Genomic DNA, 27772 nt, shown 5'->3' with positions numbered 1-27772 from the left:
CATCAAATAAAGAGAACTATAGACCCATTTCTTTGATGAACATTGATGCAAAACTTCTCAACAAAATTTTGGCCAATCGACTTCAACAATTCATCCAAAAAATCATAAACCATGATCAAACAGGATTCATTTAAGGGATGCAAAGCTGGTTCAATATACGCAAATCAATTAATATTATTCATCACACCAACAGGAGCAAGAATAAGAACCACATGGTTATCTCAATAGATGCAGAAATAGCATTCGACAAGATCCAACACCCCTTTATGATGAAGGTTTTGGAAAAATTAGAAATCCATGGAACATTCCTCAATACAATAAAGGCTGTATATGACAAAATTACAGCCAGCAACTCCATTTGTAATAGTCCCACAAAAAATAAAATATCTAGGAATTAACTTAACTAAAGAAGTAATGGACCTCTATGATGAAAACTTTAAAATCTTGAAAAAGGAAATCAACACAGAACTTAAAAAATGGCAAAAAGTCCCATGCACCTGGATTGGAAAGATTAACATTGTGAAAATGGCAATACTTCCCAAGGCTATCTGCAAATTCAACGCAATACCTATCAAAATTCCAACCTCATTCTTCAAGGAAATAGAAGAGGCAATCCAAAAATTCATATGGAACAATAAAAGACCCCGAATAGCAAAAACGCTCAACAATGGAAAGAACACTGCTGGAGGAATATCAATACCAAACTTCAAACTCTACTATAAAGCCATAGTAATCAAAACAGCTTGGTATTGGCATGAGAACAGACCTCAGGACCAATTGAATAGAATTGATAACTCAGAAATGAACCTACAGACCTATAGTCATCTAATCTTCGATAAGGGAGCTAAAACAATAGAATGGAAGAAAGGCAACCTCTTCAGTAAATGGTGCTGGCAAAATTGGTTAACTACATGTAGAAAACTTAAGTTAGATCGTTATATATCACCCTGCACCAGAATCAACTCCAAATGGATCAAAGACCTTGAACTCAAAGCAGACACTCTGAAAACATTACAGGATGGAATAGGAGAAACCCTACGTATCCTTGGCTCAGGCCGAAATTTTCTGAATAGAGACCCGGAAACCCAACAAATCAAAGAAAGGTTGGACAAATGGGATTGCATGAAGTTGCAGAGCTTCTGCAGGGCAAATGACATAGCTAGCAAGATCAATAGAAAGCCCACGGATGGGGAGAAGATCTTTACTAGCCATGCAACGGACAAGGGTCTCATATCTAAAATAGACTTGGAACTCAAAAAATTAAACCCCCCACCAACAAATCCTCAAAGAAACAACTGCCCAATAAATAAGTGGGCAAAAGGCTTAAAGAGAAACTTCTCTGAAGAAGAAAGAAGGATGGCCAATAGACACATGAAGAAATGCTCAACATTCCTATCCATAAAATAAATGCAAATCAAAACAACATTGAGGTATCACCTCAGTCCAGTTAGAATGGCAAAAATCAAGAACTCTAACAAAAACAGATGCTGGAGGGGATGTGGACAGAAGAGAACCTTTAGTTCATTGTTGGTGGGAGTGTAAACTTGTTCAACCACTTTAGAAAGCAGTATGGAGGTTCCTCAAAAGACTTCATATAGAACTCCCCTATGACCCAGACATCCCACTTTTGGGCATTTACATAAATGTTTATAAACAAGACCACACTAAAGCTACCAGCACAACTATTTTTATTACAGCATTATTTACCATAGCTAAGATATGGAACCAACCCAGATGCCCCTCAGTAGATGAATGGATCAAGAAAATGTGGTATATATACACAATGGATTTCTATGCCTCCATCAGAAAGAATGACATTGCCCCATTTGTTAGGAAATGGAAAATCTTGGAAAAAAATATATTAAGTGAAGTAAGCCAGGCCCAAAGAAACATAGGTCCCATGGTTTCCCTTATTTGTAATATCTTGTATATGTATGAGTCAAGCGAAAAAGGTCAGATAATGTGATGTCAGGAACATGAACCCTTAGATGTGTATTTTATTGTTTTTTTCTTTCATGCATGTGTTTCTCACGCATTTATAAGATTATCTCTTTGTTCCTTTGTATATCCCTTCCCCACATTATAACCCCTGCTTTCACTATATTTGATGTCAGTATAACTTGTGGAGGAGATGGGGAAAAACCTGTTGTTTAAGGATACAGGTGGACCTGTTGCAACAATGAGAAGTACAAGTTGTCATGTCCAAAACTACCTTTACAACGTCGGTGCGGGGGGGGGGAGGGGGGAAGGGGGGAAGAGAAGGATTGGGATTTGGGGGGTGGGGGGAGGCTGGGAAGTGATGTGAAGGGTAAACAAAGGAGGAGGCTGCAATGCTTGGTAAGAAATGTACACATTATCCTGCCCACGTAATTGTAACTCCTCTGTACAGTATATTCACAAATAAAATTAAATTAAAAAAGATTCCTATTAGATTTTGATCCATTTGGGCTATTTTACATACCCTTTTAAAGCTTTGAATGAGGAAGGATTAAGAGCAGACTTAAAGAAAGAGGCCACCCCTTCTATTCTATATTTACAATTGGACTCTGAGGTTAAGGACACAATAGATAAGGATGCATTGCAATTAACAGAGAAAAAAACAAGAGGTAAAAAAGCGTGAAAAGGAACAAATTGAAAGTGTAAATAAAATATCTGAGCAAATGAAATTTTTGTTATCAAAATTACAACATATGGAGTTGGAAATTAGCAGAGTGAAAAGAGAACCTGAGAAAGTGAAAGTAAAGCAGCCTTAGGCTCCTTCACTGGCGGATGGAATTTTTATAGCATCAATCCCTCACAAAACAGAGGGCTCAGACAGTGAGTTTGATGATGAAATGCCTATTTTTTTCTTATCCTTTAATTCGACCACCCCCTATGAATGGTATATCTCAACCAGCCAGATATGAATGTGCTGCTGTTGATGATATTGGTAAACTTAAGAAGGCAGTGATGGTGTATGGTCCTTGTAAGGTCTGCTCCAGCATTGAGAGCAGACTCCACCCTCCTTGCAGCAAAGTCTCCACCCAGCACCTGCGTTACCTAGGCAACTGGGCACCTGGAAGTGGTCACATCTGCATCCCCTGAGGTCACATCTGAATTTGATGTGGCCACACCTTTCTCTGCCCATACCCTAGATAAGGCATAGCCCACGCCCAGAGGCACTCTCTTGCTGCTCTTTTCTAGTTCTCTCTGCTCTCTGCTCTTTTCTATCTCTCTCACAGTTCCTTTCTAGCTCTCTGCTCTCTCTCTCCCTGTTCTCACTGTTCTTTTGTAGCTCTCTGTTCTCGCTCTCTGCTCTCACACTGTCCTTTTCTAGCTCTGCTCTCTCACTGTACTTTTCTAGCTCTCTCTGCTCTCTTGCTGCTCATTTCTAGTTCTCTGTTCTCTCACAGCTTTTTTCTAGCTCTCTGCTCTCTTGCTGCTCTTTTCTAGCTCTCTCTGCTCTCTCTTTCTTTCCTCTCTCTTTCCCAGATCTCTCTTTCCTAGGCCTTTCCCAGCCGCGTGGATTTCCAACCTTGCCTGGTCCCAGCAGGTCTACTGAATAAACCTACCCCTTACCTGAATATCACGTGCATGGTGCTTTTCTTACTCGGCTACCTCTTTTTAAAAACCTAACATGAATGGTGGCATGACTCGGATAAAGGGCTTAAAGTCAGGATAGCTGGGACTTCTCTCTGGTATTTTTTCCCTCTTTTTTCGTTTTCTGTTTGTTTTCCCCTTTTTGTTCTGAGGAATACCCACAGTTCTAATGACCTTTTGCGAACCCATCTGTCTGCTGTGGAAACAGCGCATCGATACCATTGCTGGCCTTCACATCCATGTCCACACCACTTCTCTACTCCGTTGAGTGAAGCTACTCTAAGGTTCTCTGTTGCTCTCTCTAGAGGGCTCTGGGGGAAGTCGGGAAGCCCCTTCTGCATGGTCAGCTCTCCTTCACTCACCAGACTGACTCTCCTACTCATTTAATGGGGTGCTGCAAATCATGCCTGAGCCGTGAAACCCCTTTGAAATGTCTCCTGCGCTCCCTGGAAAGCCAGAGCACCTCATGTTTATGCCATTCTCAGATGTAGACAGTTTTTCTACTGCAATGGTAAATGGTCAGAATTCTGTTTATTTCCAGGCTCTCTTTGCTCTCTCTCTGCCATTCATGTCCAACTTTCCCTATCTCTCCCTTTCTTTTTTCTACATTTTGGCTTGTGCCCTGAAGAGTGCGACGCAGGCTGGGTCCCAGGGACCCCCTCTAGGTTCTATCTCAAAGGCTAGCCAATTGTAGTCTTGGTCTATTTGTTCAGGGTGTCTTTGCATTTTTTTTCAGAAATTCGCCATCTTGAGTTTGCCATCTTGGCCACATGGTGGCTTAAGGGTTTGGCCCCATCTGGCCCTTAACCTTCCACCAAACTTACTACTCCATCTGGCTATTCTAAGCTGCCTTGCTAACAATTTGCTTTTTTCACAGGCCCTGGTAACTGAGGCCCAACCATGTGATGTGCTTTGTTAGCAAAGATGTCTAAACACTGTTGCCAAAATTTTAGGTTTTGAGTTTTGCCTTTTTTGTTTTGTGTTGTGTATTCTACTGACTACATGGTTTTAAAATACTGGGCATATCTGTACTGAAATTCTCATCACATCTAATGAGTTTTGTCATTTCAGAATATTTGTCAGTCAATTCTTGATAAGAACCAGGTAAGCTCTACTTATTCTACTTGATCTCCCTGTTGCTTTAGTAAGGTGCTAGTCTTTTTTTTTTTTGTCGGTCATGGGGCTTGAACTCTGGGCCTAAGAGCTGTCCCTCAGCTCTTCAGCTCAAGGCGAGCGCTCTACCACTTGAGCTACAGCGCCACTTCCTCCCTGTTGCTTTAATTTGAAATAATAAAGGTCTTTTGTGGCAAAGATTGCAGGTCAAAGCCAGCCCAGGCTGAAAAATCCCTAAGACTCCATCTCCCAACTAACCTGCAAAGAGCCCGGCCTGAAGCATGGCTCAAGACTCTTACCTGTAAGCAGCCAAACACTGGAAGCGTTATTGTAACTCAAAGTGGTAGAGCACTAGCCTTGAGCAGAAGTGCTCAGGGACAGTGCCCAGGCCTTGAGTTCAAACCTCCTTGAATACCAACTGGGACAAGCCATCCCAGAAATGAGCACCTAGACACAGCCAGTCTGGGGAACAAGGGAACATGGAGAGGAGTAAGAGGAGATGACACATCAGCTACTTTGTGCCTGCCCTTTCAAAATTAACCAGAGTCTGGAGGTCAGGGGAAGTAAGAAGCGTGCCCATCCAATGTCTATACCTATCTATCTATTAACTGAACAGGAATTTATAATTCTTGCCTTTGTCACCTGACTTCTCTACCTAGTCGGCAGATGTCAGAAGTAGCTAGGGACATTTCTACAACATTTTAAGCCACAAGTCCTTCCTCTTACCATTTATTTGCTCACTAGTATTTTTTTTCCAGCCCCTCAATGCTCATGAGACTTCTCCAGACTTCATCTAAGGATTCACGCCACCAAGAGACCACTGCTGCTCACTGCCTTCTCTGGGAGTGGACCGAATTCCAGCCTTTTACCCCTATTGTCGAAGCCCCCTTGTCAGCAGCAAGTAGCCAGAGAGAATCCACACCCTATTTTATGATTATTAAAAGGCTGGAATATAAGGTCTGCTCCAGGATGGCGAGCAGACTCCACCCTTCTCACAGCAAAGTCTCCACCCAGTACCTGTATTACCTAGGCAACTGGGACACCTGGAAGAGGTCACATCTGCATCCGCTGAGGTCACATCTGAATTTGATGTGGCAACACCTATCTCTGCCCATACCCTAGATAAGGCCTAGCCCAGGCCCAGAGGCTCTCTCCCGCTGCTCTTTTCTAACTCTCAGTGTCGTATGTTACTATAACATCAGAAGACAGACAGACAGCTGTCCTTAAACCTTATATTATGGAAGTTCCAGTTAACATAATTGATAGAGATATACTGGAACAATGGGGAGCTCATATTCAATTTTAACATTTTTAGTTGGGGCCCATAAAGATATTATGGAAATCTGAGGAACTTCTTTGGATTCAACAATGTCCTTTATCTAAAGAAAAATTAGAAGCAGCTCATCAATTAGTTGAAGAACAGTTAACCAAAGGACATATTGAGCCATCTATGTCACCAGGGAATTCTACAATATATGTTATTAAAAAGAAGTCAGGGAAATGAAGATTGCGGACTGATTTACAAGGAGGTAAGGCATCCACGTACCCTATGGGGCTTTACAACCTGGTATACTGTCGCCTGTCATCCTTCCTAAAAATTGGCCAATAATAGTAATAGATTTACAAGACTGCTTTTTTACCATTCCTGTACATGTAAAAGATTATAAAATATTTGCCTTTTCTTTACCACAAATAAATCATCAAACCCCTCATCAGAACTTCCAATGGAAGGTGTTGCCCCAAGGAATGATGAATTCTCCAACTATGTGACAGGTATATGTTGATAAGGCCTTAAAACCTGTTAGACAAAAATGGCCTCACATTTATATTTCTCATTATATGGATGATATTTTATTTGGAGGACCAAATATGACAGAATTAGAAATGGTGTCACAGTGTTTACCCTCCATATTTAAAGATTTTTGGATTAATAATAGCACCTGGAAAAATACAAAAAAATATCGTGGTAAAATGTTTAGGATATGTTTTTTTTTGTTTCTTGTTTTTTTTTATTGTGAAAATATGGTACAGAGGTGTTACAATTACATGGGCAAGATAGTGAGTACATTTCTTATCAAGCATTGTAGCCTCCTCCTTTATTTACCCTTCTCATTCCTTCCCATCTGCCCTCCCACAAACCCAATCCCCCCCACAAGTTGTAAAGTTTGTTTTCGACATGACAACTTGTAATTCTCATTGTTGCAACAGGTCCACCTGTATCCTTATTTAAATGACTTGTTTTTCCCCTTCCCCTCCACAAATTATACCGACATCAAATACAGTGAAAGCAGGGGTTATACTGTGGGGGAGGGACATACAAAGCAACAAAGAAATAATCTTATAATTGCGTTAGAAACAAATGCATGAAAGAAAAAAAAGCACTTAAATACATATCTTAGGGTTTTCTGCTTGACTCATACATATACTAGATATTGCAAATAAGGGAAATCATGGGAACTATGTTTCTTTGGGCTTGGCTTACTTCAATTAATATAATTTTTTCCACTTCTTTCCATTTCCTAACAAATGCGGCAATGTCATCCTCCATGCTCCAGGATTGGAAAGATTAACATCGTGAAAATGGCAATACTTCCCAAGGCTATCTGGAAATTCAATGCGATACCTATCAAAATTCCAACTTCATTCATCAAGGAAATAGAACAGGCAATCCAAAAATTCATATGGAACAATAAAAGACCCCGAATAGCAAAAACCCTCCTCAATGGAAAGAACACTGCTAGAGGAATATCAATACCAAATTTCAAACTCTACTATAAAGCCATAGTAATCGAAACAGCTTGGTACTGGCACAAGAACAGAACTCAGGCCCAATGGAATAGAATTGAAAACTCAGAAATGAACCTGCAGACCTATAGCCATCTATTCTTTTATAAGGTAGCTAAAATAATAGAATGGAAGAAAGAAAGCCTCTTCAGTAAACGGTGCTGGCAAAATTGGTTAACTACTTGTAGAAAACAAAAGCTAGATCCTTTTATACCACCCTGAACCAGAATCAACTCCAAATGGAACAAAGACCTTGGAGTCAAAGCAGACACTCTGAAAACATTACAGGATGGAATAAGAGAAACCCTAGGCCTCCTTGGCACAGGCCGAAATTTTCTTATTAGAGACCCGGAAACACAACAAATCAAAGAACGGTTGGACAAATGGGATTGCATGAAGTTGCAGAGCTTCTGCATGGCAAAGGACATAGCTCGCAAAATCAATAGAAAGCCCACGGATTGGGAGAAGATCTTCATTAGCCATACAACGGACAAGGTTCCCATATCTCAAATATACTTGGAACTCAAAAAATTAAATCCACCAACAACAAAACCTCAAAGAAATAACTGCCCAATAAATAAGTGGGCTAATTACTTAAAGAAAAACTTCTCTGAAGAAGAAAGAAGGATGGCCAATAGACACATGAAGAAATGCTCAACCTCCCTAGCCATAAAAGAAATGCAAATCCATACAACATTGAGATAGCACCTCACCCCAGTTAGAATGGCTAAAATCAAGAACTCTAACAAAAACAGATGCTGGAGGGGATGTGGACAGAAGGGAACCTTACTTCATTGTTGGTGGGAGTGTAAACTTGTTCAACCACTTTGGAAAGCAGTATGGAGGTTCCTCAAAAGACTTTACATAGAGCCCCCCTATGACCCAGCACTCCCACTTTTGGCCATTTACCCAAATGTTTAGAAACAAGACCACACTAAAGCTACCAGCACAACTATGTTTATTGCAGCATTATTTACCATAGCTAAGATCTGGAACCAACCCAGATGCCCCTCAGTAGATGAATGGATCAAGAAAATATGGTATATATACACAATGGAATTCTATGCCTCCATCAGGATATGTTGTTTGTAGACAAACAGTGACACCTCAAAAATATCTTTACGACGTGATCAATTACATAAGTTAAATGATTTTCAATAGTTACTAGGAGATATTATTTCCATGCGACCATCCTTAGAAATTCCTACTTATCAATTATATAATTTTTTTCATTATTACAAGGGAACCTGATTTACATAGCAAAAGAACTTTAACTAAGGAAGCTGAAAGAGAAGTACAATTTGTAGAACAGAGAATAAAAAAAATGTTTTTACATCGAGTAACGCTAAATCAACTCATAAATTTATATATTTTAGATACATGGAAATACCCAACAGGAATTATACGACAAAATGAGGTACCATTAGAATGGATTTATACAAGGCATAGATTTACAAAATATATTATGCCTTATAAACAACAGTTGTCAATAATTATTCAACAGGCCAGGCAACGGGTATTTACCCTATCGGTGTATGATTTATTTGAAATTATCTTTCCTTTGTCAAATGTCCAAGTAAAATATTTATTATACCTGTCTGAAACGCTACAAATAGCATTAGTAAATTTTCCTGGGCAATTTTCCTATCATTTTCCCAAAGTTAGATTGTGGGATTGCTTGCATAAACAACAACTTGTCATTATCAATATAATTACCACGGCCCCTATTTCCACTGCTCTTACCATTTCTACAGATGGCTCCAAAACAAAAAGTGCTATTGGACAACAAATAAATATTGGGTACAAACAACTACTTAAGCATCAGTTCAATAAAATGAACATTTTGCTATTAATAAGATGTTACAAGATTTTGTGGGAGATGTTAATATTGTTACTGATTCTGCCTATGCTGTAGGAGTTGTGACTAATATAGTCACTGCAGTTACATATTCATCCAAACCCCAGCTAAACCAACTATTTAAAAAATTACAAGCATTACTGCAACAACGTAATGCCAAAGTTTTGTTACTCACATTAGAACTCACTCTTCGTTACTTGGGTACCTTGTATATGGCAATAATCAGTTTGATAAATTAGTTAGTTTTGCTTCTGCTAAACAGGATCATGCTCATTTACATACAAATGCTAGCCATTTACATATGCATTATAAAATACCTTATTCTCAAACTAAACAAATTATAAAAAGGTGTCCTATATGCAGACCAATGCATTTGAGAATTGTACCTGCTGGCGAAAATCCTCGTGGATTACAACAGAACGAGCTCTGGCAAAAGGATATAATCCATGTATAAGCCTTTGGCCGTTTTTCCTTTCTACATGTTACAATAGATATGTATTCCAAATTTGTTTGGGCTTCTGCCCTTATGGGAGAAACTGTTAACCATGTAATAGAACACTTATTGGAAGCTTTTGCCATTATGGGAGTGCCTGCTAAAATAAAGACTGGCAATGGACCAGCCTATAAAATATCAGATTTAAAAGATTTTGTAAACTTTATGATGTGGTACATATTACAGGAATAGAATATAACCCCCAAGGACAAGCCATTATTGAACGAGTTCATGGCACACTACAACAACAAATTAAAAAATTAAAAAGGAGGAAAAGGTTGGATGAGGGTATGGAAATTTTGTGGTTTTCCATGCAAAATCTTAAAATAATTTTACATCTAGCTCTTTATATTCTTAATTTTTTAAACTTACCACAAGGAGATATTTTAACTAGAGCTGAGCACCATTTTGAACATATATCAGAGAAACCTTATTTAAATTCTTCGGTATGGATTAAGATTGCATTGGATGCAGAATGGCAACTAGGAACATTATTACATAAGGGGAGAGGATAAGATTTTGTGTCTACACAGGATGGCAAACAATACTAGCTTCCTGCCTGATGGATACAGATGAGGCCCAGTGAGGACAGCCCTGTATCCTTCAAGGAATCAGCCACCAATTGAGGAAAAAGAAATCCCCCTGCCCACCTAGGGACAGGTTAAAAAGTTGCCTGGAGAAAGACAAAAGATGTTACAATGCAATGGTAAACCTGTCCCAGCTGAGAATTTGTTCCTGGCCATGTGTGCCCTGCTTACTGTAAACTCTGTCCATGCTAATGCTAATGTAAGTTTTGGGGCCTTTATTCCTAACCCTCCTTTATTGGAACCTGTTGTTTGGGTAGACATGGATATAACCATCTATACTGTTCCTGCTGTTTTATCTCCTCCTTGGAATAATTTCACATTTTGCAATAAGGATGATGGTAGCTTTTAAAATTTTACTTACTATACTCATTCCTTGCCTGTTTGTCTGGGGCCTCCTCCATGTTTAGTAATGAATTGGCAACATTGGGTTTTACCTGGGAAATGCACTTCCAATTCTAAAACACAGCTGCAGCGATTAACTACTTGGCCATTAATAGCAGCTGGGAAAATGTCACTGATGGAGAGTTATCCTTACCTATGTGCAATGATTTACTTATATTGATTTAAAATATCAGCCTTTTGTGTGGCAAGAGTGTAGAGGAACATTTGGAAAAATGTTCAATAATTTTATTAATTGAGGACCTTTTGGACAGTTTATTAACACATGTTCAGAATGGAATATTACCATATATGATTTATCAAATGTTACTAGGATGCCGGAAGCCATTAATGGATCGCTTACTGGAGCTCGATTGATGGCCTGCAGAGATGGAAGCATTGCCAATGCTCTATGGGTTTTCATGCCTGCACCCACTGCTGTTCAGACTCATCTTTGGAAGGTCGCAGCGGCGCTGAAACCTGTGATGCTATCAAATGGATCGTTTTCAAGGACGGTGAACTCTGCATCCACTTATAATTTTACTTTGTACAAATCTTATGATGCAACAGCTTGTGTACCTCTGCCTTATGCATTTTTAGTGGGAAATTTTACATTTTCTCCTACTATTTATTTTTTTAATTGTCACCTGTGTTCTTGCATAATTCCTCTCTTAATTTTAATGACAGTGATCGTACTATGATATTACAAGAAAGAACTCATATTGGCCTGATAAATTAGGAAGAGAATAGTCCCAAAATTCTGTGGATAGTGTTGTTATTGAATTTTTTTACCAAACTACTAAAACGTGCAAAGCGTATGATTGGAGCCATTGTAGCTGTGATCTTAAGCTTAATTGCTATTACCACTGTTGCTGCGGTGTCTGGAATTGCCCTACACACTTCCTTACAAATTAGCACTTTGTGGAAGAATGGCACCGGGATTCACATGAATTGTGGGTCTCACAGGTAGAAATTGATGCTCTATTACAAACACATTAATATTCTTAAACAGACAGTGGAATGGTTAGGAAACAAGTTATTGGTTGTAGAAAAAGTTATTGTTAAAATGTAATTGGAATTTTACTACCTTTTGCATTACTAATGTAAAATATAAGAAATCCATACATGATTAGAATGTAATACAGCAGTATTTTTCTGGAAATTCTACTGCTGCTCAATTGATTGCTCAGTTACAATTTAATGTACATGAGATTTTTGGTAAACAATTTACAAATGATGATGCTTCTAATATTGCTAATGCATTCATTAAACATTTGGAAGGGTTGGATCCGAAAGAAATACTACAAAGCATTTCACATACTGCTAGTGGTATGGGAATTATGATTGTTATTATTTTGTTTGCACTTGTACTGTTATATTTGATTTTTATGAAACCAATGCAAGCATCTATGATAACTCTGTGGAAAGCTTTACTTTTAAAACAAAAGAAAAAAGAAGGAAATTGTGAAGACTCAGGGTCTATGTTTAGGGGGCAGAATGATGCAGGCTTCGCCTCAGGATTATCTGAAGACTGTATTTGAGTATTAGGAAAGCTCTTGGTATGCCGGGCTAGAGAGGGAAAATGTTCTCTCTCCCTATCTCAAAAGACATGTCACAGACTCCTGAAGGCTGAGGAAGTAGCCCTTCTTCTTGCTTAATCATAGATGAACAGCTGGTCAAGCATTTTCCTGATTGGTTTGAGCTTGCTCTAAAATAGTTTAGATAATAATATACCAAGACATTGTCTCACAGGTCAAGTAAAAATGTATCTTTTGAAATTTTTGTGTCAATGTCTTCTGACCAAATCTTGGCAAAGATCATGCTTGCTTGTCATTAAATACCACTAACAATAAAGCACAGCATGCAGTGACAATTGCTGTTTGCACTCTGCATCCACAGTGTCCTTGTGATTTCGTTACCCTTACCCAGGGACCCCAACGCACTAGACGTTGAGAAAAACCCACCCAGGCAGGAAGGTTCTCTAGATTCTTATCTCCAATAAACTTCTTAGCAAAAGCCAGACACAAGTGAGCTGAGGTTGGAAATGGTAGGACACGGGCCTTGAGCATAAACAGGCTCAGAGACAGTGTCCAGTCTCGAAGTTCAAGACTAGGACAAACCAATAAATCAAAAACGAAAATAAAACAAATCCCAAACTTAGCATTTTTCTCACTGTATACAGAGGCACGTAATTAAGGAAATTGCTTCCTGTGTTACATACAGGTAGAAGAAAGAAGATTTCACACAATTATTCTCTTCATACGATGTTATACCAAAGCCTCAAAAAATTGCCCTTTTTCTAAATGTATAAATTAATATCATCCATTTGTTGCCAACTCTGTCTTCATTATTCACATTATCATTTTATACATGAAGTGTTGGTATTATCTATTAACTGAGTTCTAATTATTACTCTCATGAAAGAAAATTCTAGGCAAATAGAATGCAAGAAACATTTGTAAATTTTTCAATTAAACCTCTACTTAAAAAGAATTTTGTAGTATCCTATAGAATATGAAATTACAAACAAAACCAAAATATTTATTTTAAATATAAACTCTAATTTAGCAAGATCTACATAGTGCTACATTAGATTAACTTTGCTGTTTTTCCAGGCTTAAGCTTTTGTAATCCTTCATCCTTTCCTTGGAATATATCAAAATGATGATTACTTAGTTTTTCCAGGCTTAAGCTTTTGTAATCCTTCATCCTTTCCTTGGAATATATCAAAATGATGATTACTTAGTTTTTCAAATTTTGGATGGGAATCATGAGCCATTTTGCATCTAAGAATGTTCTGTAATGAAGAGAACATTTCAAACACAACTGAGGATTACATGTGAGTTGCATTTCAATAGGAAACTTGACTTCTCAAAACATAATGGCAAAATTAGCCCAAACTTCCAACTTTGTATTCCTTTCTTGTTTGGTTTGTTTTATTAAGACAAAATTATACTACCTGGTCCAGGGAAGGTATCACTGTATAATTCCACTATCTAATCTCCTGTCTTAGTCTGAGTGCTAGAATTCTAGCCTTGTATCACATTGCCCCTCCATAGTTTCTTGGTTTATTTAATCTAGATACAGACTAGCAATTCTGAATTTCTCCAGTAATATTATCCACAATACTGCTCAAAGTGTTCATGTACTCTTTTCAAAGATGTTCTAACATTTGACACAGGATATGAACATTTTCAGATGCACCCGCAGGAGTCTCTGATTAATTCCTCCATGGACCCGTTCTCATTAATAATAATTACTTGACTCTCTTACTATCTCTGGTCCCTATCTATGTAATATTCATAAACTTTTTTGAAGAAGGTTCTCTTGAGGAGTTTCTAACATTAAAAATTATCACTTGGTTCTAGTCTTACTCAGGACATATTTTCTATTGTTTTCCAACTTTTCCACATATTCTGAGAGTTGCTTCATATGTGTATTTGTGTGTGCATATAAGTGTCTCTGTATATATGTGTATGGTTGTATGCATGTATACAACAGGGTTAAGTTCTTATTCAGCAATCTTGCTCATGAGTGGTATTCCAATACTTGAGCCATGCTTCCAATCCAGCTTTTTGTTGGTTAATTATAGCTTCTCAAAGACTGTCCTGCCCTGGCTGGATGCAAACTGAACTTCCCATACACCTTTACATTGTTAGGTTTTATTTCTCCAGTAGTATCAACTTTTAAATTACAAACATTTTTGTGAGTGTAAAGGCTAAGCTGTAGCCTAGATTTTTAACTTACGAATTCATATAAAGATAGATGAACATGCACATTATATATGCTGTGTGTACACTGTTAGAAGTGTGATCCTAAGCTGGGTGGTGGTGAGATATTCGGATAGGGTTCAAAGCCAGGCCGGGCAGGAAAGTCCCGGAGACTCTTTTTCCAATTAACTACAAGAAAACTGAAAGTGGCACTGTGGCTCAAGTATAGAGCATTAGACTTGAGCTGAATAACAGAGGGAAAGCTCCCAGGCCCAGTGTTCAAGTGCCAAGACCACCAACAACAAAAAATACATAAGTAAAAGAAAGAAAATAAATGTGATCTTTTCTACCAGTTCACGGCTAGTATAATCCCTGCTCTCTCAGGATGGAATTTTTTTCCAATTAAGTCCATGCTCTTATATCTGAATTGCATTGGAAAGAGAATTATGCTTCCATTCTACTGTCTACAAAGTTGCGTGATTAGCAAGCGTGATTTAGAAAGGGAGTGGCCTCATACTTCCTGTTCCACGTAGGAGTAGTGCTTTCTCTATATCACTCTCAAATTTACATACTGGACTAGGTTTTATTGTTTCAATGTGGTCTTATTTGTAGAATCTTCTATAGTGTATTGAACCCTTATACTTAAACACAAAACTTCTCTTTCTCCTATTATTGCTATTGTTTTCTTACTGTTAACTCATGAACAGTTGGGAAATAATGCGCAGCACATACACTTACAAAAAAATGATCTGAGAACCTTCTTCCCGTTTAAAATTCGCCTTAATTTATAGAGAACTTACAAAGTTTGAACTCAAAATACTCATGGAAAATGTATTTAAGAGCAATATAAATTTCATATTTTCTCTTTACTAAGTTGTCTCTGAAACACGTGTAACCTCAGATCAGGGTGTCTTTGTGTTATTTCGGTGAAGCAAGAAAACATTCATTATATCTCAGGCAGCACCGTAGATTGTTCCTGGAAATAACTGCTACTGGATGTGGAAACTGATCCCAGGAGATGAATGGAATATAGAGGATTGACAGAGTTCAAGTTAACTTGTGCTTTCCTTTTTACTGTACAAGAAAGTCCCAAGGCTTGAAGCAAACTCTGTCCCCGACTTTTTCGTGTGTGTTTTTACTCATATATAACTTTTCTGTAAACTTCTAATTGAGAGAATTACAAAAAGATATAATGTGCCATTTGAAGGCCAGCATAGAACAAAAAGAAATAAAATTGTTTTAAACATATTCTAATGCAGGGACTGGGAAGTTGCCTCAGTGGTAGAGCGCTTGCCTTGCATGCATGAGGCCCAGGTTCGATTCATCAGCACTATATAAGCAAAACTTAAGCCAGAAGTGGTGCTGTGGCTGAAGTTGTAGAGCGCTAGCCTTGAGTTGAAGAGCTGAGGGACAGCGCTCAGGCCCAGAGTTCAGGCCCACGACTGGACCCCCCAAAACAGTTCAACTGCCAAGAAACAATGACATGGAAGTTTTAAAGTGTCTTACCGCTGGTATTTTCACTCCTGAGATGATTCTCTTGTTTCAGGAGTCAGTTTTCAATTCCTTTAGTTTGGTCTTGAATTCTCCAGAGCAATAAGGATTCCAAAAAAGCATCCAGTGAGTATGATCAGTACTCCTTTAAGGAGGGTCCCAATGAAATATCTGGGTTTTTTGTGTTTGCTTGTTTTTTTTAGTTTGTGTTGGTTATGGGGCTTGAACTCATAGGCTGGATCCTGTCCCTGAACAGTTTTTTTTCCTGCTAATCTGCCCCCAAAGCTAGTACTCTACTGCTTGAACCAAAACTCCACTTGTGGCTTGTTTGCTGTATAATTACAGATAAGAGTTTGACAGACTCTCCTCCCAGGGTTGGATTCGAACTAAGATAGTAAGAAAGCCAAGTGACATCAACTGTATAGACGTCTCTCTTCAAAGAAGAAATATTAGATGTTTATTGTGAAGCTAATATTTGACATTTTTTCTTTTTTTATTGTGGGAATACCATAGAGAGGAGTAACAATTACACGGGCAAGATAACGTGTACATTTCTTATCAAGCATTGTTGCCTCTTCGTTGTTTCCCCTTCCCATTCCTTCCCATACTCCCCCTCTCCATAGTTGTAAAGTTCGTTTTTTGACATAACGACTTGTACATCTCATTGTTGCAATGGGTCCACCTGAATCCCTAAACAATTTGTTTTTAGAGAATATGTCCAGCACAGATTCCATAACATAACTCACCAAAAGTAGGTGCACTGAATAATTTTGGAATTAATTTTTTTTGCTTGGGAAGATTATTGATCTTGCCGTTCCTTCTGGGGAACCTTAAAGTCATATTTCACCTGTTTTGTTGGTTGTGGGGTTTGAATTCTGATCCTGGGCACAGGATCCCGCTTTTCATTTCAAGTTGAGCGCACTACCACTTTAGTTACAGCACCACTTCCGGGTTTTTGGTGATTAATTGAAGATTAGGGTCTCATGGACTTTCCTGACAAGGCTAGCTTTGAACCACAATCCTCTCATCTTAACCTCCTGAGTAGCTAGGATTACAGTTGTAAACCAACAGCACCCATTTCATATTTGCATTTAGGTGGACTGAATGACACTGTGTAGACAAAGAATGGAATTTTAACCAAATGATGACATTGCAGCTTTTCAGAAAAATTGAGGTAGCAGTAAATATGTCCTCTTTTCCATTTTGTTACATTAATGACTCATGAGTTATGGGACCCTTATATTAGCATCCTGTGACATCTGTATAGGTGTATTTACTATCAGGAAATGTTCATAGAGAAATATAGAAAGACTGAGATTTTTAGAAAACAAAGGAAATAAGGTATGAAACAACAGCATAGAAGGAGGTATATTTCGGGAATTCTGGGAAGATGGCAGAGGAGAAGCTGGAGGGAAATAAAAAGCTCTTCCATAGAAAGCAGTTATAGAGTTCCAGTCGACAGTCCTAAGCCAGGAATCACACCAAGTGTGCCATCACAGGACAGAGAGGCCAGAGAGGGAAAATCCAGGCAAGGTGACAGATCTGCGCTCTTGCCAGCAACTGCTGCTGCTGTTGTGGCAGTGGTGGCAGTGGGGGAGGTACCGACATACCTGAAACAGAGAGAGTCTGGGGACAAAAGAGCCAGACACGGAGGGCAAGCAGATCCTACTCAACATCAGCAAGAACCGACAAGGAGCAGACATCTGCATTTCGCAGACCAGAGATGACCCAGGAACCAAGACTCAGTATGAGTAGAAGCCTGACTTGCTCACTCCTTCTCAGGGAGCAGAGGAGGGAAGGTCACCCCTCCCCCCCCCAGTACCGGAGATCTGCATCTTGGATACCGACAAAGCTTGGCGGAGCTGCTAGCTCCAACTCAGGCCTTGGAATAAAACTAGGGTCATTTAGCAGGTCACAAGAACTTAATGGCGTGACCTGCCAGACTCAGCTCCACCCAGGGAAAAGTCACCCAGTTCGGGCGACAGCCCTAGGATTGGCTTTCTTCATTGGGTAATCAGAGCCACAGGCTGCCCCTCTCTTTAGTAGCCTCGACATCAGCAAACAGAAAACCTGAGAGTGGCTCCAGGCTGTCCTCTGTGAGTTTCTCACAAACTAGGCCCCGGGAAAAGCTACTCTTTGCTGAAAGGCCTGAACTCTACTCAGAACATCGCCTCATCACAGCATCTCCAAACTTGAGGAAAAAGCCATCTCCCTCTTTTGTGATACTCAAAGCACACCCCCCTCCTATTGAACTAACTTGGGGAGGATCGAAAAATCCTGGGTAAAGCAGAAAATTTTTCTGCCTGTCCAAACAAACTGACTTAAGAAACCAACCAAGCCACAAGACCACAAGCAGACCAGAGACTACAACCAGAGGCTGATTACAGACACAAGGAGGATACAGGATTTTTCCCAACCCTCCCCAAAAAATCAAAGAACTTTTTTTTCCTCTTCTTCTTTTTTATTATACCTTTAAAAAGTTTTTTTTCTTTTCTAAAACTTTTTTTAATCTTTAATTTTTACCTTTTTTGAAAAACAAATATTTTCTAGTAACTTTTTTCCCCCTTATAATCTTTATTTTAGGGACACATGTGTGTGTGCGTTTTTCTTTCTTTTTTTTTTCTTCTTTTAAAATTTTTTTTCTTTTTGTGTTTTGCTTAGCTCGACTGAATTTCTGATCTTTTTTTTTCTTTCTTCCTTACCCTTCTCATCTTTTCCTCTCTTTTGTTCCTCTTTATGGGACTTAATTGTTATCCTCAGATAAACCCGTAGTTAACTATTAGGCTCTATCCCCCATTGTGTACACACTTAATCCAAATTTATTACTCAATTCAAAACTTCTGAGACTTAAATTCCTTAATAGCAGTACTACCTCTTTATACCTATATAACATTTTAAGTATTTTTATTTTTAAAATTTTCACATCTCCGTTATATCCCTCCCCTTCTCTGAATATATTCCCATTCTTTGAATAGTTTGTTCTCAAATCTGCATATTACTAATTTTTATTTTTCTATTTTTTTCTGGTCTCTTTTTTCCCTTTCAATTTCTTCTTGTTTTTTCTCTCTCTACTTCCATCCTATCCAACCTATTTCCTGCTTTGAGACGAGGACTTAGTTAACTCTCCCTGTATCTTCCCACATCACTCCATTAGTATTTTTTTACCCACATCTCTCCCTAACCCTAATAACTTCTGGTTTACTAAATTCTTTTTTGAGGTTCATAGCCCATTAATATATAGTTGTTTGAGGTTGAATAAAGGTATCTGTTGAACTAGATTGTGTCTGCAGACTATTGACTATGCAAACTCAGACTTTGGTTGATGCTTGCCTTAAGTTAGTGTTCTTGGACAAAACTGGTGTTACTTTCATTCCAAATGGGCAGAGTAAGGCGGAAAACCACAGGAAAAATGGCAGGTCCGGGTATCTCCATTCCCATTCATGATAATCAGAGGACAGAACAGATAATGAATAATTCAGAGGAGAGTTCCCAAATAGGTCTACAAACACTGCTGGCAAACATGATAAATGAAAAGGTTGAAACCATACAAAGAACTCTGTATGAGCATGATAGAAAGAGAGAGGACACAAACAAAAGGTCAATGCAGGAAAAGATTGAAAATTTACAAAGGATTCTGTATGAGCATTAGAGGGAAAGAGAGGAGACAATAAAAAGTTCTATACAGGAATATCATGAGGGTGAGGAAGATACTCAAAAACTGATACAGGATTTGCGTGTGCAGCTTCTTGAGAATACTCAAAGAGACAGGCAGGAATGGCATGAACAGGAAGAAGCTAAGCAAAAAGTAATACAGAAATTGAGAGAGAAGGATGAGAATACACAAAGATCACTAAAGGCATTCATGGGATCCATTAACAAAGAGCTGAAGGAAGTCAGGGAAACCACAAAGGGAATGCTGAATGGAACCCAACAGAAGGAATGGGAGTCCAAGGAAACCATAACCAATTAACTAAGTGATTTGAGAATAAACACTGAACACCAAATTAAGGAAGTAAAGAAGTCCATACAAGATCTAAAACAAGGCTTCAACAAAGAATGTGAAGACATCAAAGCTGACCAATTAGAAGGAAAAGAAATAAAAAACAAAGTAGAAAGTCTTAACAGCAGGTTAGACCATGCAGAAGATCGAAACTCGGGGATTGAAGATAGCCTAGATATTATAGAGAAAGAACATACAACCATCCAAGACAAGTCCAAAAAATATGATAGATCTATCCAACACTTGGAAGACACCATCAAAAGACCTAATCTAAGGATAATGGGTGTAGAGGAGTACCTAGAAACAGAAGTTAATGGTCTAGGAAATTTGTTTAACAGGATCCTAGCAGAGAACTTCCCAAACATGCAAAAAGATAGGCTTATTCAGATACAAGAACCTTTTAGAACTCCAAATAGACCAGATCAGAATAGAACATCACACTGTCACATTATAATCCACACAGGATCAACTCAGACAAAGGAAAAGATCCTTAAAGCTGTCAAGGAGAAAAGGTTAATCACCTATAAAGGGAAATCATTTAGAATCACCTCAGATTTCTCAGCAGAGACAATCAAAGCAAGAAGAGCCTGGAATGATGTATGCCAAGCCCTAAAAACAAACAAGTATCCACCAAGAATACTGTACCCAGCTAAACTCTCCTTCATAACTATAGGCCAAATAAAAACATTCCATAGCAAAGAAAAATTGAAACAATACATCTCCACCAAACCAGCCCTAGAAAAGATTCTTAAGGATGTCCTTCACAGAGAAAACCAACAAGACCACTATAAAGGCCAAAAAACTGCACCAAAAGTGAGAATCCAAGAACCATAGGAAGAACACAGTTTTCGCAACCCCAAGAAGGTGGATAACATGGCAGGAACTCCCAAATACCTCTTAGTCCTAACTCTTAACATTAACGGACTTAACTTTAAAATTAAGCGACATAGACTGTCTAGTTGGATTAAAAAATAAGATCCTTCTATCTGCTGCCTTCAGGAGTCACACCTTGCCCATAAAAACAAACACATTTTCAATGTTAAAGGCTGGAGCAAAATCTACCAAGCAAACGGCCCACATAAACAGGCGGGAGTTGCAATCCTAATATCAGATAAAATAGATTTCAAATTAAAATTCGTGAGAAGAGTTAAAGAAGGTAGCTAAATACTAATTAAGGGATCTCTCTTTCAGGAGGATATTACAATTCTAAATATCTATTCGCCAAAAAATGTAGCACCCAAATATATCCAAGAAACACTACTTTCCCTCAAATCCCATATAGATCCAAAGACATTAATTGTTGGGGATTTTAACACACCACTCTCCACACTAGATAGATCAATTCGGCAAAACTCAACAGAGAAACATCAGAAATAAACAGCTGCATAGGTCAAATAGATTTAAAAGACATCTACCTAATATTTCACCCAGCAGCATCAGAATTCACGTTTTTCTCAGCAGCACATGGAACATTTTCTAAAATAGACTACATTTTTGGCCACAAAGCAAACTTGTCCAAATTCAGAAACATTTAAGTTATACCTTGCATTCTCTCTGACCACAAGGGAATAAAATTAGAACTCAACACTAACAGCCACCAAAGAATTTCCGGTAACACATGGAGGCTGAACAACAGTGTTGGACACCCAGTGGGTCATGGAAGTGATTAGATGTGAAATTCAAGTATTCATGATATTCAACAAAGATGTACACACAAATTACCAGCTCCTCTGCGACATAGCAAAGGCAGTACTCAGAGGCAAGTTATAGGTCTGAGTTCCCAAGTCAACTAATTGGAGAGATCTGAAACCAACACATTAATGAGACGTCTGAACCTCCTTGAAAAAGAGCAGCAAGATAAACCCCAATCAGGTAGACGGAAAGAAATAATTAAAATTAAATCAGAATTAAATGAATAAGAATCCAAAAAAAAACTATACAAAGTATCAACAAAACAAAGAGTTGGATCTTCGAAAAAATCAACAAAATTGCCAGACCCTTAGCAAATCTTATCAGAAAAAGAAGAGAACACACCCAAATAAATAAACTCAGAGATGAGAATGGAAACATCACCACGGAAACAACCAAGATTCAGAACGTTATAAGGGAATATTTCTCAAAACTTTATGCTAATAAGTTTGAGAACTTGACAGAAATAGTCCTTTTCCTAGCAAATATTGGCATGCCAAAACTAAACCAAGATGAGTTAAATCAGCTTAACAGGCCCATATGAAGCATTGAAATAGAAACAACAATAAGAGACATCCCAGCTAAGAAAAGTCCAGGACCAGATGGTTTTACAGCAGAATTCTACAAGGCCTTCAAAGCAGAGCTCACACCAATACTCCTCCAACTCTTCAATGAAATTGAAAGAGAATGTTCACTACTGAACTCGTTCAATGAAGCCATCATATCCCTCATACCAAAACCAGGCAAGGACTCATCAAAGAAAGAGAACTATAGACCCATTTCTTTGATGAACATTAATGCAAAATTTCTCAACAAAATTTTGGCCAAACGATTATAACAATTCATCCAAAAAATCATACACCAAGATCAAACAGGATTCATTTCAGGGATGCAAGCTGTTTCAATATACGCAAATCAAGTATTATTATTCATAACATAAACAGGAGCAAGGATAAGAACTATATGGTTATCTCAGTAGATGCAGAAAAAGCATTTGACAAGATCCAACACCCCTTTATGATGAAGGTTTTGGAAAAATTAGGAATCCATGGAACATTCCTCAATACAATAAAGGCTGTATATGACAAACCTACAGCCAGCATTATACTTAATGGTCAAAAACTAAAGCCATTTCCTCTTAACTCAGGAACAAGACAAGGATGTCCACTCTCTCCACATCTCTTCAATCTAGTATTAAAATGCCTAGCTACAGCAATAAGACAAGATAAAAAACATAAAGGGGATCCAAATAACGAAAGAAGAAATAAAACTCTCCCTCTTTGCAGATGACATGATCTTGTATTTAAAGAATCCCATGGACTCCACTCCCAAATTACTCAAGCTGATTCAAAACTTTGACTAAGTAGTAGGGTATAAAATTAACCCCAAAAGTCAATGGCTTTTCTGTATGCCAACAATGAGAAAAGTGTGGATGAAATTAGGAAAGGAACTCCATTTGTAATCCCACCTCAAAAAATAAAATACCTAGGAATTAACTTAACCAAAGAAGTGAAGGACCTCTATGATGAAAATTTTAAAATCTTGAAAAAGGAAATCAAAACAACTTACAAAATGGCAAAATCTCACATGCTCCTGGATTGGAAAGATTAACATTGTGAAAATGGTAATACTTCCCAAGGCTATCTACAAATTCAATGCGACACCTATCAAAATTCCAAACTCATTCCTCAAGGAAATAGAAGAGGCAATCCAAAAATTCATATGGAACAATAAAAGACCCCAAGTAGCAAAAATGCTCCTCAACGGAAAGAACACTGCTGGTATAATATCAATACCAAATTTCGAACTCTAATATAAAGCTATGGTAATCAAAACTTCTTGGTACTGACATAAGAACATGCCTCAGGACTAATGGAATAGAATTGAAAACCCAGAAATGAACCTATAGACCCATACCCAATTAATGTTTGATAAGGGAGCTAAAATAATAGAATGGAAGAAAGACAGCCTCTTCAGTAAACGGTGCTGGCAAAATTGGTTAACTACTTATAGAAAACTATAACTAGATCCTTATATAACACACTACACCGGAATAAACTCCAAATGGATCAAAGACCTCGGAGACAAAGCAGACACTCTGAAAACGTTACAGGATGGAATAGGAGAAACCCTAGGTCTCCTTGGCTCTGGTCCAAATTTTCTTAATAGAGACCCGGAAACACAACAAATTAAAGAAAGGTTGGACAAATGGGATTGCATGAAGTTGCAGAGCTTCTGCATGGCAAAGGACATAGCTAGCAAGATCAGTAGAAAGCCCACGGATTGGGAGAAGATCTTCACTAGCAATATAAGGGATATGGGTCTCATATCTCAAATATACTTGGAACTCAAAAAAATCAAATCCCCCAACAACATATCCTCAAAGAAACAACTGCCCAATAAATAAGTGGCCTAAGGACTTAAAGAGAAACTTCTCTGAAGAAGAAACAAGGATGGCCAATAGACACATGAGCAAATGTTCAACCTCCCTAGCCATAAAAGAAACGCAAATCAAAACAGCATTGAGATACCACCTCACACCAGTTAGAATGGCTATAACCAAGAACTCTATCAACAACAGATGCTGGAGGGGATGTGGACAGAAGGGAACCTTACTTCATTGTTGGTGGGAATGTAAACTTTTTCAACCACTTTGGAAAGCAGTATGGAGGTTCCTCAAGACTTCACATAGAGCTCCCCCATGACCCAGCAATCCCACATTTGAGCATTTACCCAAATTTTCACAAACATGACCACACTAAAGCTACCTGTACAACTATGTTTATTGCAGCCTTATTTACCATAGCTAAAATCTGGAACCAACCCAGATGCCCCTCAGTAGATGAATGGATCATGAAAATGTGGTATATATACACAATGGAATTCTATGCCTCCATCAGAAAGAATGACATTTCCCCATTTGTTAGGAAATGGAAAGGCTTGGAAAAAATTATATTAAGTGAAGTAAGCCAAGCCCAAAGAAACATAGGTTCCATGGTTTCCCTTATTTGCAATATTTAGTATATGTTTGAGTAAAGCAGGAAAGGTCAGATAATGTGATGTTAGGAAAATGAACCCTTGATATGTTTTTAAATGTTTTATTCTTTCATGCCTTTGTTTCTAACTCATTTATAAGATTATATTTTTGTTGCTTTGTATGTCCCACCCCCAGAGTACAACCCCTGCTTTCACTATATTTGATGTTGGTGTAATTTGTGGAGGAGATGTGGAAAAACAAGTCGTTTAAGGATACAGGTGGACCCGATGCAACTATGAGAAGTACAAATTGTCATGTCAAAAACGAACTTTACAACTTTGGTGCGGGGTGTGGCCTTTGGGGTTGGGGCGTTGGGAGAGGCTGGGAAGGGATATGAAGGGTAAACAAAGGAGGAGGCTGCAATGATTGATAAATGTACTCATTATCTTGTCCATGTAATTGTAACGCATCTGTACAGTGTGTTCACAAAAAATAAAAATAAAAAATAAAAAATTAAAAAAAATTTAAAAAGAAAAAAGGAAAAAATGCACACAAGTTAAAAAAAAAAAAGAGAAACTTTTATCACGCAGAGATTAAGAAGTAGCCTAAGAGATTTAGAATGATAAAGGCAATGAGCAAAAGCCTAGTTTACAACTATTTCTTCAATAACCAAAAATGGTTCTCTAGACCAGTTTCTGGTATACCTTATTTACTATCATTTTTTTCCTTCCATCTGGAGTTACTCCTTATTTTCTGTCACAACTATTAATTAGCCTCTGCCTTTTTGATGCCAAAACTGATCAAAAGGAATTCAAAATCACACTTAGACTACTTTTCACTTTGTGATGAGCAGTGATGACACAAAATCCTTGAATCCTTGAATTTGCAGAATTAATCTTCAGCTCACATCTAAGCACATTCCTGGCATTAATTGCGGTGACTTAATGAACAAAACTTTTTTCAACACAGTATCCTAACATAAGTAAAATACATGAATTACGGGCTATTATTAGGTGTCAGTATGGAAGTAGCAATTATGTATTTCAAATATGGGTTCTTTATTTTCCATTTACTAATTTTTTTGCCAGTCTTGGGGCTTAAACTCAGGGGTAGGGAATTATTCCTGAGCTTTTTTTTCTCAAGGCTAGCACTCTACCACTTGAGGCACAGCATTCCTTCTAGTGTTTTTCTTTTTTCTGTGTTACCAAGGAATTGAACCCAGGGCTTCATGCATGCTAGGCAATCACCGTACCATGAAGCCACATTCCCAGAGCCCTAAATGACTTTCTTAAGAAGGCATTACATTTTCACTCCGTAACTATGTATCATAAGTTTGGCCAGGTGCTAGAAAATGATGTAGAAAGCAATACAATTCAATAAGTCCAGTAAGGCTGGATGGACAATGAATTTCATGGTCTAGCCAGGGAACAGTGGGGCTTACCTCAGGGAGCTGTTTCAACAGGCTGAGCAAGACAGCTCCTGTCCCACAGCCCACCTCCAGAATGAGAGGGTCACCTTGGATTCCAACCACATGGGGATGCTGGACCCCCTCCTCCAGCACCTATTCAACCAGTTTTTGTAAAAGAGAGAGAGAGAAGTCAGAATTAAAATTAAGTTGAGTGCCGGTGGCTCAGAACTCTAATCCTAACTACACTGGAGGCTGACATATGAGGATCATGGTTCATAGCCAGCCCCCGCAGGAAGGTCTTTGAGACTTTTATTTCCAAAGAACCACCAGAAAACCACAAGTGGTGCTGTGGGCTCAAGTGATAGAGCACTAGCCTTTTGCTGAGGAGCTCAGGAACAGTGCCCATGCCTAGGGTTCAAACCCCACAAGTGACAAGAAGTGGACTTCCTACCACAAGAAGTGAATTGAATTGCACCCATTGTCTTAGGGAGCATGGTAGTGAAGTCAGGCCGAGCTTCCTGTGAAGTTGAAGTCATAAGGACGTCACCTGACTTCTCTGTGCCTCGGTTTCCCCAGATGCAAAATTCAACACAGTAAAGGATCCCCTTCCTCATGGGGATAGGGTAATGATGAAAGAGAGCCATGGTTTGTTTCAAAATCCCCAGCTGTTGCATGATTAATAACTGCTCCACCTGAGTCCTTTGTGGGTATCTTCCTGTCATTTGCTCACAGAATTGCAGAGAACCTTCTCTGTATGCCACTCACTCCATGCCAAGCCATGCTCCAGAGATTCCCTCTCTATAAATCCCTTGTTTCCTCAAAACCGTCCTGTGAGGAGAATGAGGTCTGATGGTTGTGGCCCTACCCAGAGCTTCACCTGTGGTCAAGAATCGGGTGCTGTGAACTAAAAGTTTGGGATAATCCATCTAAATCGCTGACTGAGCATGGCGCTACATGTTTACAACTACAGAGGACCAGGCCTGGTGGGGCATACCTGTCCCAGATAGGAGAACCTCAATCCAATCCAACTAGAGCATATATTGAGTTTCTGTTTCAGAAATGCCCAAGACAGAAAGGTGGCTCCTCAGATCCAAGAAAGGGGTCATGGTGCCCCCAGAGGCGTGTCTGATCCCAGGTAGTGGTCATTTGGGAGCAGCCACTCACCTGTGCTGCTGGGAAAAGCTGCTGGAGGCTGCTCCAGGTGGGGCAAGCAGCAATGGCAGCGGCATTGCAAACACATGGGCCAAGAGCAGAGAACCAGGGCCAGGGACCAGGTCAGGTCTTTAGGCGGGCTGGCAGTGTACCATTGCCTGAGGTATGAAATCCTGCAACTTGGAAAGGTGAGGAGGGAGCGAGGGTGTGGGCAGGTATCTCAATTTTCTACTATATTCCAAAGTTGCTTGAGTCTCTTCCTCACCACTCAGCCACCTCTACCTTCCTCAACTGCTGGTAGTGTTGTAAACTAACAGAGGGAATCCCGGGTACTACTAGGCAGCATGGAATGTGGGCGTGGTCACCATTCTTATATCCCATTGGTCAGAAATAATCATGAAAGAATGGGGGTGTGGCCAGAATTCTGTGATGCAAGCAGCATTTGCGGAGTCAAGAAGATAGCAGCTCCCCCAGCCCTTTTCCCACTGAACAATGTCCAATTCAGTTGGAGATGAGATGGTGACCTGCTTTAGCTGGATGACTACACAGATTG

At 38.9% G+C, this 27772-nt stretch overlaps 1 long non-coding RNA gene across 1 annotated transcript in view; it reads right to left on the bottom strand.

Annotated features, from left to right (window-relative positions):
* LOC138810618 (uncharacterized) overlaps positions 1-27500 on the bottom strand; it is a 60703-nt gene extending 33203 nt beyond the window's left edge. The window contains exons 1-2 of the long non-coding RNA XR_011367200.1: positions 27232-27500; positions 26101-26220 (exon numbers count right to left, since the gene is read on the bottom strand). This is a non-coding gene — a long non-coding RNA (uncharacterized lncRNA). The remainder of the gene's footprint in view (positions 1-26100; positions 26221-27231) is intronic.
* Positions 27501-27772: the final 272 nt, after the last annotated feature.

This window comes from Dipodomys merriami, unplaced genomic scaffold (genome assembly GCF_024711535.1).
Source record: "Dipodomys merriami isolate MVZ:Mamm:240054 unplaced genomic scaffold, mDipMer1.0.p SCAF_500, whole genome shotgun sequence".
In the NCBI taxonomy this organism is placed as follows: Eukaryota; Metazoa; Chordata; class Mammalia; order Rodentia; family Heteromyidae; genus Dipodomys; species Dipodomys merriami.
Note: the sequence above shows the minus strand (reverse complement) of the source record. Positions and strands in the feature narration are given on the sequence as shown.